This window comes from Ambystoma mexicanum, chromosome 12 (genome assembly GCF_040938575.1).
Source record: "Ambystoma mexicanum isolate Mex_15411 chromosome 12, UKY_AmexF1_1, whole genome shotgun sequence".
NCBI lineage: Eukaryota > Metazoa > Chordata > Amphibia > Caudata > Ambystomatidae > Ambystoma > Ambystoma mexicanum.
In genome coordinates, this window is record NC_090936.1 from 614,188,960 (window position 1) to 614,202,786 (window position 13,827).

Consider the following 13,827-nt stretch of genomic DNA (forward strand, 5'->3'; position numbering starts at 1 on the left):
CGTGAAGTGCGACTAAAATGCCAATCTTGTTTAAAAGATGGCTTAAATGTTCAGTGTTTGCTGGGTCTCGAAGAAATGTGAGTGTGCCTGTAGTTCTTTCAATAAGTGTTGGACAGTCTTCGATTATGCGGAAGAACAGTTTATGGATAAGCTCATTTATTTTCGCCTGTGTTGGGAGCATTTCTTTCTGTCTCACTGTACTCAGGGAGTAGGATAAGTTGTTCGGCGATGACAGTGAGGAGTTGTTTTATTGTCTTTTCGTTTTCAGGATCTTGTAAAAAAGTCTGTGACACTGATGAGCCTCCCTACCAATGACGGGTATTATCTTACCACTAGATTAAAGTAGGTGACCAGGTCCTTCATGATATCTCTTTTGTGGGACACCATAAGTGATTCCGAATAGGGTCTTGGTGCAGAGTGAGTTGGGACACTGTATTTGCTTCCAACAAGAATAAGTGTCCTCAGTCAAAATTTGGCATATCCTCTTTTCATCAAGGCTTAAGTGTGCCTCAGTCCTAAATTCAAAGTCAACAGATTATGTTGTGGCTTATGCGTGTAATTTTCTTCGTCACCCTGCAACTAGGATGCACAGAGTGTCCGTTTTTATGTCCTTATCCCCCTTTGCTCAGAGGAAGTGTCCAATTTAAGCCACAATTTGCAAAAATGTTCTTTGTCCTTGTTTTGCTGCTCATGCGTCCCTCTTCCTCATCATGGATCTTGTCTGCACGTGCTGTGGTTCTTCCCCATCGCTCGTTGATTCCTCTCATTGGGAAGGCCCCCTTGGCAGGGGGCCTTCTCCGATGTAGGGCTTGATATCACCAAGAAAAATCCACGCTCTCCTGCCTTTTAGTTTCACTACAGACGGAGTGCAGTCCTCTACGATAAAAGGACCGTTGAATCTTGGCTCATCCCACCTTTTCCTCGTATGGTTTTTCACAAGGACGGCTTCTCCAGCGAAGATGAGTGGAACACGTAGACCTTGAACTGGGTCTGTTGCAGTGTCCCCTTCTGTGTTCTGTGCTGCCTTGCACCCTTTTTGTCGTCGCTGTAGCTGGTCTGAAATTACAGTAAGGCAAGATGTCATGCAGTTCAGATAGTTTTGCATTTCAGATCCTAAAATCTCTCCTGTTGACTGGGCATCACATCTAGCTCTATCTCGGGGTGTTATGGGGAGTCCTCATTCTTCTTCCTGTGGCTATCTCGTGTGGCGTGAGATGATGGTCGGAGCGTGGTTGGTTCCGAAGTGCATACAATGCCAGTGGAAGGCAGTGCAACCATCCCTTCATTAGAGTAAGCTTCAACTTGGCTATTCTCTCCTTCAACAGGCCGTTGAGCTTCTCACAGATCCCATTACCTTGCGGATGATAAGCTGATGAGAACTTGTGCTTTATACCAAGCAGCAAGGTAATCTCCTCAAATACTGAATTAACAAAGTGAGGGCCATTATCTGATCTCATGCCTTTGCATACCCCCCACCTTGGTAACACTTCCCTCACTAAAAATGTGGCCGCACAGGTAGAACTTGGGTGTGTACATGGACCTTCCTCTATCCATCTAGAGAATGGACACACCACAACAATGAAGTATCTGTACCCGTGACTAAATTAGATACAGGGCACCTGGCAAAACCCTGAAAAACCCAGGTGGGAATACTTGAATATACTAAACCAAAAATTTCAGGGTGGGAGGTCAGAAAAACAGTTCCAAAAATACCGAAAAACAACAATTAATGATACTGCAGTCCTTTTTACACAATAAATGTATATTTTTAATAACAAATGAATAGTATTAATGGGGATAGAGTAACCAGGATATATTATAAACACAACAATACAAAATGAATATGGTCCAGTGTAAACAACTGGAACTCAATGTGATAATACAGAGAGTGCTGTTCTGAGTGATTTAGAGACAGTTATACAGTCACAAAAACAAAACATAATCCCACATTGATGGACATGTATATAAAAGACACAAAGAAATCAATGCTTCCAATATGCATTGTTTGAATGGGAATATCGTCGACACAATGGTGTTTCGGCCTAAAGGGAGCTGTAAAGTGCAGCTGTGTGAGCAGGCCTTCATCAGGACTTGTGGGAACCTAGAAGGTGGTCCTGGGGTCTCTATCTAAAAACAAACAAATAGGGAATTGTCAGTGGAACTGTGACCTCTAGATAAAATGAATAATTCAACAAAGCTCTCACAAGATGCTGGAGGAATACTCCTTATGTTAGGAGCCTAAAATCTTACCTAAGATTTATCCAATGCTATGGTATGCATAAATATCCGTCATGAGTCAAGATATCTGGGGGGCACTAAATGCGTCGTGAAGGAACAGGACTTGGACCTGTAACGACATGTAGATAAGACTGTGATTTTACTATACAGAAACAACTTACATCGTGATCACTGAATGCACAATGCAGGAAGTACAAAATAAAAATGGAGGAGTCTTACCTAGACAGGTTAATTGAACTCTGCCCATAAAAGTGGAATGAACCACTATATAGCGTGTTGTCACGGTCAGAGATGTCCAAAAATGGCTCAACTATATGAAAAAAAAACGACAGAAAAGAGTAATAGTGAATATTCAATGTCGCCCTATATAGTGTAAGAATGTTCAAAGTATGAGGCACTCCACAATTGAAAAATTCAATGGAGGCCAAACCATTACAATATATATAAAATGGCAACCTTGGTTACTTACGAAGGTATGCGCAAAATTGGGCTGAACTCAACGGCAGGGCATCTCAGTGCGCGAGCGTGACCGGAGTGAAAGCGTCTCGCTGGGGATCGCGAGCAGGAAAAAGCGATGCGTTTAAATACGCAAACGTTGTCCGAGTGAGAAAACGTCCCGGGGGATCGTGGGTAATAACAACTCGACAACCTCTCCGGTTGGTCAAAAAAGGCGCTTCAATAGTGGAGCGTCATTCAACGGTGGACCAATAAAACTTAAGGTATTGCCAGAACCTGTATGTGGGAGGGGCCTCGTAAGGTAAGTCAACACCCCCGCCGGTGACGCGTGAGCGGTCGCACGGGAAAAAGGTGCGTGTAAGTGAAATCATTCCGGAGCACATCCATGCTGAAGAGATTCTTTCGGAACCTTCGATTGAAATATTTCTTTGAAATATATTTACCAGACCATCAAGAGACCATACCAGAGAACAATGAAAAACCTGAGAACACCACTGGGTTTAAACCTAAATCAGTCTTTATGCCTCCACCACATGCTATACCGGCCGAATTTGAAACCTTTGAGAATTTAGTTTTCAAAAGTCTAAAAGAAGGTTTATCCAAAAAAAACCATTATCAGGATAATCTCTCCCGAGATGAAAGAAAATCTTTAGCAGACCTTCACAAAGATCTATCCATCACGCTAAAACCTGCTGACAAAGGAGGAGGCATTGTCATCATGGCAACTACAGACTACAACAACGAATGTCAGCGTCTCCTTTCTGATGCCACCTCATATAAACCTCTCAGAAGGGACCCCACCACTAGACTCCAAGAAGAGATCATTAACCTTACCAAACATGCGGAGCAAGAAGGCTGGATCTGCGAGGGAGAACGTCAGTTTCTTAATAAAACACATCCAAGGATCCCAGCTTTTTACATTTTACCAAAGATCCACAAAAATCCCAGGCAACCACCAGGTAGACCGATCGTCTCTGCCTGTGATTCTCTATTGGAACCTTTGTCCCTCTACACAGATTTCTTCCTTAAACCGTTTGTAACCAAGATGCCATCCTACATCAAGGATTCAACAAACGTGATATTGATATTACAAGATCTGGAACTACCACAGCACTGTATACTGGCCACTTTGGACGTAGAAGCCCTGTATACTTCCATTCCACAAATGGAGGGCTTAGAGGCTCTCAAGGCCTGCCTAAATAGAAGGATAGATATCATCTCTACACCCACAGATTTCATCCTTGAATGTGTACGTCTGGCCATGTCAGAGAATTTTTTCCTCTTCAAGGAACAACTATACCAACAAATCAAAGGCGTCAGTATGGGGGCCACTTTCGCTCCGGATGTCGCTAACCTGTATATGGCACAATATGAAACAGACCATATATACCATGATTGTAATCCGTACAAGCCACTCATACTTTTATGGCGACGATACATAGATGACATTCTACTCATTTGGACTGGCACAGAAATCGAGTTGAATTTGTTCCATCTATGGCTAAATCAACGCAATGGATATATTCGGTTCACCATTGATTGGAGTTATCAGGAGGTAGATTTCCTTGATTTACACATCTACAGATCAGGCAATAGTCTCCAAACTGAACTCTACAGAAAACCAACTGACCGCAATACTCTATTGCATTTTTCCAGTTACCATCCCCAGGGCCTGAGATATAATCTGCCTTATGGTCAGTTTCTGAGAATTAGACGAAATTGCTCCAGCAAAGAAAAATATGAACAACATGCAGATGGACTACAACTACGACTCAAGGAAAGAGGGTACCCAAAAAAATCTGTGAAGCAGGCGAGAAAGAGGGCTCTGAACACTGACAGAACCATATGTCTCACCCCCAAAGATAAAACTGAAATGAATAGATTGGTATGTGTCACCACCTACAGTCCATTAAGCAACCTCACTAAACAAACCATCAATAAACATTGGCATTTGATCAGGAACAAAGGCACTCTTGATAAGAAACCCATTTTTGCCTTCAAGAAAAATAAGAACCTAAGAGATTCATTGGTCCACACTTACATCGAGGACACTAAAACATCTAACACACTGTGGGACCTTCCGAATGTTGTGGGCCACTATCGATGCGGCACCTGTATAGCGTGCCGATACACTAGCCCAACCAAAACTTTTGTTTATAAGGGCTATCACCGTACTCTACAAACTCATACCAATTGCAATAGCAAGTTTGTAATTTACGCAATTTTTTGTCCATGCCACATGTTATACATAGGCAAAACTATCAGACCGGTTAAACAACGGATCTCAGAGCACAGATCATGTATCAAAAACAAAATCCAGGACAAACCTCTGGTCGACCATTTTAATCGACTAGGGCATTCCAATGATGATTTAACCTGGACCATTATCCAACAACTTACTCCCCAAAAAAGAGGGGGGGACAGAGATGGCGCTCTAACCAGGTTGGAACAACAACTAGTTCATCAACTTGACACTGTGAAATCAGGGCTTAACATTGCTGTGGAGTGGAAACATTTCTTTAGCCAATAAACTCATGGCTCTCCCTGTTGACTGCTTCAGCTACTTTGATGTGCAAAACGTACCATAATAATAGAATATGTATGTTCAGGCCACACCAGTGTTTCATTGTTTGCTACACTATACGTATCATTCTTTCGTGTTATTTGGGATTTGCAAATCGAATGTAATGATAGTATTATGAGACAAAGAGTTTATGCTTGCTTATACACAGCACCACGTCAATATATATAGTACTATCTCAATATTGATGTCTGCTACAAAATTCATTTTCAAGAGTGTAACAATGTTCCATAATGTAGTTGCACCTCGTTTATCAATGAACGTGAACTGGGTCACCTTTTGCTACATCTTGTTCAATTCAATGTTGCTATTTTACAATGTTTATGTTTGATTTTATGTTCCATTTATTGTGACCCTAACATAAACTTCAGCGGCATTCACAAGCACAGTATGTACCCACCCGTCCATTCATTGTCTTATGTCTAGATCTCTTAACATGCTGGATGTGCTCCGGAATGATTTCACTTACACGCACCTTTTTCCCGTGCGACCGCTCACGCGTCACCGGCGGGGGTGTTGACTTACCTTACGAGGCCCCTCCCACATACAGGTTCTGGCAATACCTTAAGTTTTATTGGTCCACCGTTGAATGACGCTCCACTATTGAAGCGCCTTTTTTGACCAACCGGAGAGGTTGTCGAGTTGTTATTACCCACGATCCCCCGGGACGTTTTCTCACTCGGACAACGTTTGCGTATTTAAACGCATCGCTTTTTCCTGCTCGCGATCCCCAGCGAGACGCTTTCACTCCGGTCACGCTCGCGCACTGAGATGCCCTGCCGTTGAGTTCAGCCCAATTTTGCGCATACCTTCGTAAGTAACCAAGGTTGCCATTTTATATATATTGTAATGGTTTGGCCTCCATTGAATTTTTCAATTGTGGAGTGCCTCATACTTTGAACATTCTTACACTATATAGGGCGACATTGAATATTCACTATTACTCTTTTCTGTCGTTTTTTTTTTTTCATATAGTTGAGCCATTTTTGGACATCTCTGACCGTGACAACACGCTATATAGTGGTTCATTCCACTTTTATGGGCAGAGTTCAATTAACCTGTCTAGGTAAGACTCCTCCATTTTTATTTTGTACTTCCTGCATTGTGCATTCAGTGATCACGATGTAAGTTGTTTCTGTATAGTAAAATCACAGTCTTATCTACATGTCGTTACAGGTCCAAGTCCTGTTCCTTCACGACGCATTTAGTGCCCCCCAGATATCTTGACTCATGACGGATATTTATGCATACCATAGCATTGGATAAATCTTAGGTAAGATTTTAGGCTCCTAACATAAGGAGTATTCCTCCAGCATCTTGTGAGAGCTTTGTTGAATTATTCATTTTATCTAGAGGTCACGGTTCCACTGACAATTCCCTATTTGTTTGTTTTTAGATAGAGACCCCAGGACCACCTTCTAGGTTCCCACAAGTCCTGATGAAGGCCTGCTCACACAGCTGCACTTTACAGCTCCCTTTAGGCCGAAACACCATTGTGTCGACGATATTCCCATTCAAACAATGCATATTGGAAGCATTGATTTCTTTGTGTCTTTTATATACATGTCCATCAATGTGGGATTATGTTTTGTTTTTGTGACTGTATAACTGTCTCTAAATCACTCAGAACAGCACTCTCTGTATTATCACATTGAGTTCCAGTTGTTTACACTGGACCATATTCATTTTGTATTGTTGTTGGTATCTGTACCCGTTACATACTTAAATCATGTCGACATAATTGACATGCAAGTGCTGAAAAGGCCCATTTGGCCTGGGTATGACTCCTCTCATTACTTTTAGTGTGCGCCCAGCGGTGAATTGCTGGCAGATTATGCAGTTCACCATAGAAAATGCAACATGCTCCGCTAAATTCGGTATGAACCAGTCTTCCCCGAGCGTTGTTGCTAGATTCTCTTTTGTCATATGCACTGGGTAATATAACTGCTCCAGTGCTATTTTTAATAGGGCTACAGACATTACTTGTTTACCAGTGCTGTCTTGTCGCCACAAGCTGTCAGACGGGTTTAAAGAACACCCTTGACGTTTCCATAGGTTCTTCTCTTCCTGTGGTGCCTCCCCTTGCAATATCGTTAGCTGTGTTTGCCCAAGGCTTCAGGTGTTGTTCGTGCAACCGTCATTCTTTCACTGGTACAGGCGACTTCCACTTCCATAACCATCTCACTTTTGGATGCCATACACTTGGCTTCTGTGTCTGCTGCTTGGTTTCCTCGTAAAATGAAATCTGTCCCTTTCGTGTGGGCGGCGCATTTCACGACCGTTATGCCCACTGGAAGCTATAGTGCCTTAATCAGCCTGTCCAATACGGCTGCATGCTGCACTGGCATGCCGTCTGCTCGGAGGTAGCCCCTCCTTTTCCAGCGCGCTATGCCTGCGTGCACTGTTGACATCGCATAGGCGGAGTCACTGTACATCGTTACTTCCTGGTCTGCATGATTCTCAATGGTGAGTATCAATGCCAATAATTCTGCAGCCTGTGCTGAATGATGAGATGGTATTGGTGCACTAAGAAGCACTCGAAACTCTCCATTTGCTGTGTGCCTCATCACAGCAACCCCAGTATACCTTTGTCCGTCGCTTTGATCAATCCTTGAAGACCCATCAATAAAGATGATCTCTCCTCCTGCCAAGGCATTTTCCTTCACCCTGGGGATTTCACTGTAAAATTCTTCAGAGTTTGCAGAGTCATGTATTGGTTCTCCTTCAGTGACTGGTTCTGCTATAAACGTGGCTGGGTTTACTATCTTACATCAGACTATTTTAATTGAAGGATTTAATATGATCACTTCATAAGCAGAAGCTCTTTGAGATGTCAGTGTGCCTTTTGGTTTCTCTAGAATGGCAAATAGATAGTGCTCGACATATAACGTCATGGAGCATCCTATCACATTGCTTGTAGCTTTCTCTGTAGCGAACGCTGCGGCAGCTAAACTTTGTTTGCAAGGAAAATGACCTCTCATCACTGGGTCCAAATTCCCACTGTAGTATGCCAGGGGCTTGTACCCCAACGAGGTTCTTTGAGCGAGCACCGCCGTCATGATGCTGCCATTTGTGTGTAAAACAGGTAAAATTCCTCTGCATGATCCACCAGGGGGCGCAGAGATGTGCTGACGCATCTCAGCTTGTCTCCTCCATTGGGCACCGTTTGAGTGCCTTGAGCCCCCCAAAACCTCTCGAGTGAGGAGCAAACCATACCCCCACCTTGCCAACGTTGGTGGGCACATCACCCCGAAATTTGAACCTCCGCAGTGGAGCCGCTGCGAAACCACGGCCCGTTGAAGTTTGTAGGGAGAGGGACCCCTCCCCCCTTCGGCACCGTGGCTCCACGAGAAACTACGCGGAGCCCGGGCTAGAGAGCGGCCTGTGACTAGACCGAGCGACGTTGGCTGGCACCTTCCCCCCTGGAGGGAGGTAGTGGTGGCAGGGCGCACCCTGGATGTAGCTGGACCCGCTCCCCCTAGGACAGACGCGAGCCCCCCGCAGCGTCCGGGGAGGGCCCAGAGCGGTGCCGCCGGGTCCCCCGGTGCCTGGAGAAAGCCGGCGGGGAGGCCCCCCTGAACACACGCTTCCCGGAGGTAGGCCCCCCGTGTCAGAGATGTCCGGGGGGGGCCTATGAGCTGGAAGGGGGCACTACAGAGATTTTGCCGCCCATCCCCGGGCCCCCAAGTAAGTCCTGAAATGGCGGCACAGACACACCAGGAAGCGGCGGACACCAGCACTGTCACCAGGGGCATGGCGGCCCTCCTGGAGGAAATCAGAGGCTTCAGGGCAGATATAGCGCTGCGACTGGACACCCTGGATAAGAAAGTTGACAAAATAGACGATAGAGTTCTAGCGCTCGAGAATAACACTGCCTCCAACGACATCTTCGAGACCCAATTCGATATGCGCCTGGCGGAGCTCGAAAGGAGGGAAGAGAAATGCTCCTTAAAGTTGGATGACTTAGAAAACAGGGAACGTCGGTGCAACTTGCGCTTTCTAGGTTTCCCGGAGCACGAAGGTGAAACGCAATCGGACATTAATAAAGCCGTCAGTGCAGTGGTTGGTCTGCTGTTCGAAGGAGCCAACACAAATGTGCCCACTATCGACAGGGCCCACAGAGCGGGCGCTTCCTCCAGAGGCCCCAGGTCCATTCTTGTTCGCTTTCACTATTTTGCCGAGAAAAGTAAGATCCTCGAACTGGCTCGCAAGGCAGGCCCAGTGGAGTGGGAAGGGGCCCGGATCTCAATCTACCAGGATCTGTCAGCTTTCACACTGGCAAGACGCCGACTATGCGCTCCGTTGACAAAAATGCTCCAGTCCAAGGGGGTCCGGTACAGATGGGGATACCCCTTCTCACTCTCTTTCGAGCTCGAAGGCTACAAATACGCCCTAGTGACGGAGGATGACATCCAGAGAGTGTCCAGCGAACTGTTGACCGGTCTGAATATGGAGCTGGGCGACCTGGAGGGTGAGCGAGCTCCGACAGGCCCAAAAGGGACCAGGGCCCCAAGGGAAAGACGCAGGGTTCGAGGCCAAAGGAAATTCAGGAGACTGGCCCCGGCATCCCCGGGGCTTCCGGACACATGAACGGACACATGAAAGGGACCGTGGTGACTAACGAAAAAGCCTGCAATCGACTTCGTGAGTGGATGGGGGAAACAACTGTTTATACCCAAGGACGACCTTGGGGGTGGGGGGGGCTCGAGTTGTTGTTAATCAAGAGTTATTGAGCCCGGAGGGGGAGACAATGGCGGCCTGGTTGGCGATAGGATGACACCAACGACCTGCCAGGCGATCAGGGGGGAGGTGGGAGGAGGGGGGAAAGTAAGGGGGTTGGGATGTTGAGGTTACAGTTATGGAATGCCAAGTTTTGGGGTCTACTACGCACCCCCAGGGCTTTCACGAGCCTCTAAAGGGGTAGACAAGCACTGTGGGAACAGGAACTGTTGCTGTTTGTTGAGGGGAGCTAAGAGCTTTTACCAGTGTATTAATGGATGATTCGCTCCAATACTTGACAGTGGGATCGCTAAATGTGCGGGGGCTCAACTCGCCCACAAAGAGATCATTGTTGGTGCGGGAATTTGCGAGGCTCCGGCTTCACTTCTTATTTGTACAGGAAACCCACTGGGTCCGGGGCAAGGAACCAAAGCTCAGGGCTAAAACTATTGATCAGGTATTCACGGCATCTTCTCAGGCAAAGAAGCGAGGAGTAGCCTTGGTTGTAGCCCCCGGGGCCCATTTTGTGCTTAAAGCCTTGAAATCAGATCCAGAGGGACGATTTCTTGTGGTTAAGGGGGAGGTGCGGGGTCGGCTGTTTACACTGGTGGGTATCTATGCCCCGAATGAAGCACAGGACACCTTCTGGGTTGGAATGAAAGAGATAATAATATCATTCTCGGAGGGTACCCTATTGGTTGGGGGAGATTTTAATATGGTTCTATGCCCCGAGAGGGATAGGAAGTCTGCTAAACCCTGCCCGAACATGCGCCTTCACGAGACACTTGCTGTGGCCTTTAGCGAAGTGAACAGGGAATTGGGCCTGAGCGATGCAAGCATCTGCAAGCAGGGTCGGAACCCCGGCTATACTTTTTACTCAAGGCCTCACGTAGCTTTCTCTCGTATTGACTACATTTTGGTCGAGACCTCGCTTCAGAGGGAGGTCACTGACTCGGGAGCGGAGATTGTCCCTTGGACTGACCACGACATGGTAAAGATTAGATTGGGCCTCCCCCTTACCCCAGCAGTAGGATCCCGGTGGAGGTGTAACGACCTTCTTCTGCAGGACAAAGAGGTCCGCCAAGCCCTTCTGGTGGCCATCGAGGACTACTTTTCCCTTAAATATAATGGTGAGGTGGGGGTCATGGGAGTATTGGAGGCATTCAAAGCTACTATCAGAGGTACCCTCATAGGGATAGGATCGGGGAAAAAGAGGGAAAGAGCCCAGGAGGAGAAATCACTAAGGGAGAAGATAGAGGCAATACAACCAGGGGGGAAATTAAAAACTCAGATGTTCCCAGGGAAATGGGAGGAATTGCAGAGGTTACAAACCAAATTAGCAGACCTCCTTGTAGGACAGACGGAGAAGAAACTCTCTTTCTTAAAACAGAAATATATGGAAAAGGGGGAAAAGGCGGATAGGATACTGGCCTGGAGGCTCCGTGAGTTCAGAAACATCAGAAGGGTTAATTCCATCCGCACCCCGGAGGGGGACTCGACAGTGCGGGATAGTAAAATCGCGGAACAATTCAGGCGATATTATGAAAGGCTGTATAGCTCGGAATACGTGGGCGACGGGAACGAGGTTGACAGCTTTCTCGACTCCCTCCCGATACCGGGCCTCCACCCCGACAAAGCTGAGTTATTGGAGCTGCCCATAACCCCACAAGAAATAATAGATACCATATCCTCGCTGAAAAGCGGAACAGCCCCGGGGGACGATGGCTACACAGTCAAGTTTTATAAAACATATAGGTCCACGCTTGCCCCATTTATGGCTAAGATGTTCAATGCCGCACTGAATCAGGGCTCCCTCCCACCCACGATGATGTCGGCTTTGATTGTAGTGCTCCCTAAGGAAGGAAAAGATCCCGCCCGATGCCAGTCATATCGCCCCATCTCCCTTCTTAACACCGATGTTAAAATTCTAGCTAAACTCCTAGCAAATAGATTAGCGAAACTCCTTCCCTCCCTAGTACATGGAGATCAGGTGGGTTTTGTTACGGAGCGCCAGGGATCAGACAACATTAGGAAAACCCTCGATCTCATGTATGAAGCTTCAAGACAAGAGGCGGAAGGCTACCTGCTTTCGTTAGACTCAGAAAAGGCCTTTGACCGTGTCGAGTGGCCCTACATGGGCAGAGTTCTCCGCAAGATGGGGTTGGGAGATAACTTCTGTGGGTGGATCGCAGCACTTTACAACGGCCCTTTAGCGAGAGTATTAGTCAACAGAGGCACCTCAGAGCTGTTTTCCCTTTCCAGGGGCACCCGGCAGGGATGCCCCCTCTCTCCCCTTTTATATGCCCTAGCGATGGAACCCCTGGCTATAGCAATCAGGACAGACCAAGAGATCACGGGGATACGGTGTGGCGATTGCGACTTCAAACTATCCCTGTTCGCAGATGATATCCTGGGCTACCTAACCAACCTCCGGGTCTCCCTACCACGATTATTTGATCTCATACACCACTTCGGCTCCTTCTCGGGACTGAAGATAAATACGTCCAAATCTAGCGTAATGCCCATGGGACCAGGGGAACATGAGATTGAGGGCAGCACCGAAATACTGGGGGTAAGAATAGAGCAGGAATCCACCAGATACCTGGACACCACCATCCCCAGAGACCTCTCCCAACTATACCATTGCAACTTCCCGGGGATCTTGGCTCAGGTTAGTAGCGACCTTCAACGATGGGCTCCCCTTACACTCTCTTGGCTGGGGCGCATGGTTACGGTAAAGATGAATATCTTGCCCCGTCTCCTCTATCTCTTCGCGGCACTCCCTGTGGTGATACCCGAGGCCTTCTTTGAGGTTCTCCAATCCCGGGTCCTCCAATTTATCTGGAATGGCAAAAGGGCGAGAATCAAGGCTTCCACTTTGACCCTACCAAAGTCAGAGGGTGGATTCGGTCTCCCAGACTTCAGGCTTTACTATAAAGCAGCCCAGCTCCGAGTAATGTTGGAACATATGAGGGATGACATGGGAACATATTGGACATATATTGAGGACATTGACGCCCACCCGAGAAAAGTTAGAGACCTTTTGTGGGCCCTCCCAGGGTTCTCCCCCCACATCTTAGGACTCATCCCACCCAGGCAGCCCTCTGGGCGGTCTGGAAGCCTAACACTGCTAACAAACAACTATCCTCTTGGCCATCCCCCCTGACTTCGCTTTGGGGCCCCCCTATTGATCTAGGATCCAAGGGATTCCGAGACACCCAATCTTGGTCAGACATGGGCCTGGAGAGAATCTCTCAATTGTACCGTGAGGAGGGTTTTATAGAATATGATAAACTGACCGAAGCATTGGCGGATAACCCTCCCTCAGTCTTCGAATACCTACGCTTGAAGGGGATCTTGACCCACCCTCGCTGGGCCGATCGTCTCAAACGCCCCCTCACCCCTTTTGAGACAATCCTGACCATAAGCACAACGCGGAGAGGCTCCCTATCTAGGTTCTATGGGGTTTTGATTACAGCTGACCTGGAGGTTAGGCAACCTTTCAAGGGGATCTGGGAAACCAGGCTGGGCATGCCTCTGGATGATCATACGTGGAAGGCGATTTTCAAATGCATTTTAACGGGGTCTCTGTATACGGCTGCTATGGAACATAACTTCAAAATCCTCCATTCATGGCATCGCCCCCCGGCCACCCTGTCCAAAATGTTTAGGGATGTGTCCCCCTTTTGCCCCAGAGGGTGTCTCCAACGGGGCACATGGTTTCATTTGTGGTGGGAATGCCCAGTCATTCAGGTCTATTGGTCGGAACTACTCAGCTGGATCAAGGAAATCGAGGGGTTCTGCCCGACCTTACTGTCATTGGAAATCCTCCT

General features: G+C 47.1%; 1 long non-coding RNA gene across 1 annotated transcript; it reads right to left on the minus strand.

The window, feature by feature from the left end:
* Positions 1-1,741: 1,741 nt before the first annotated feature.
* On the minus strand, positions 1,742-2,345 carry LOC138513029 (uncharacterized). The gene is made up of 2 exons (XR_011281659.1): positions 2,251-2,345; positions 1,742-2,127 (listed from the first exon to the last, which is right to left on the minus strand). It is a non-coding gene; the product is annotated as an uncharacterized lncRNA (long non-coding RNA).
* Between the last annotated feature and the right edge of the window lie 11,482 nt (positions 2,346-13,827).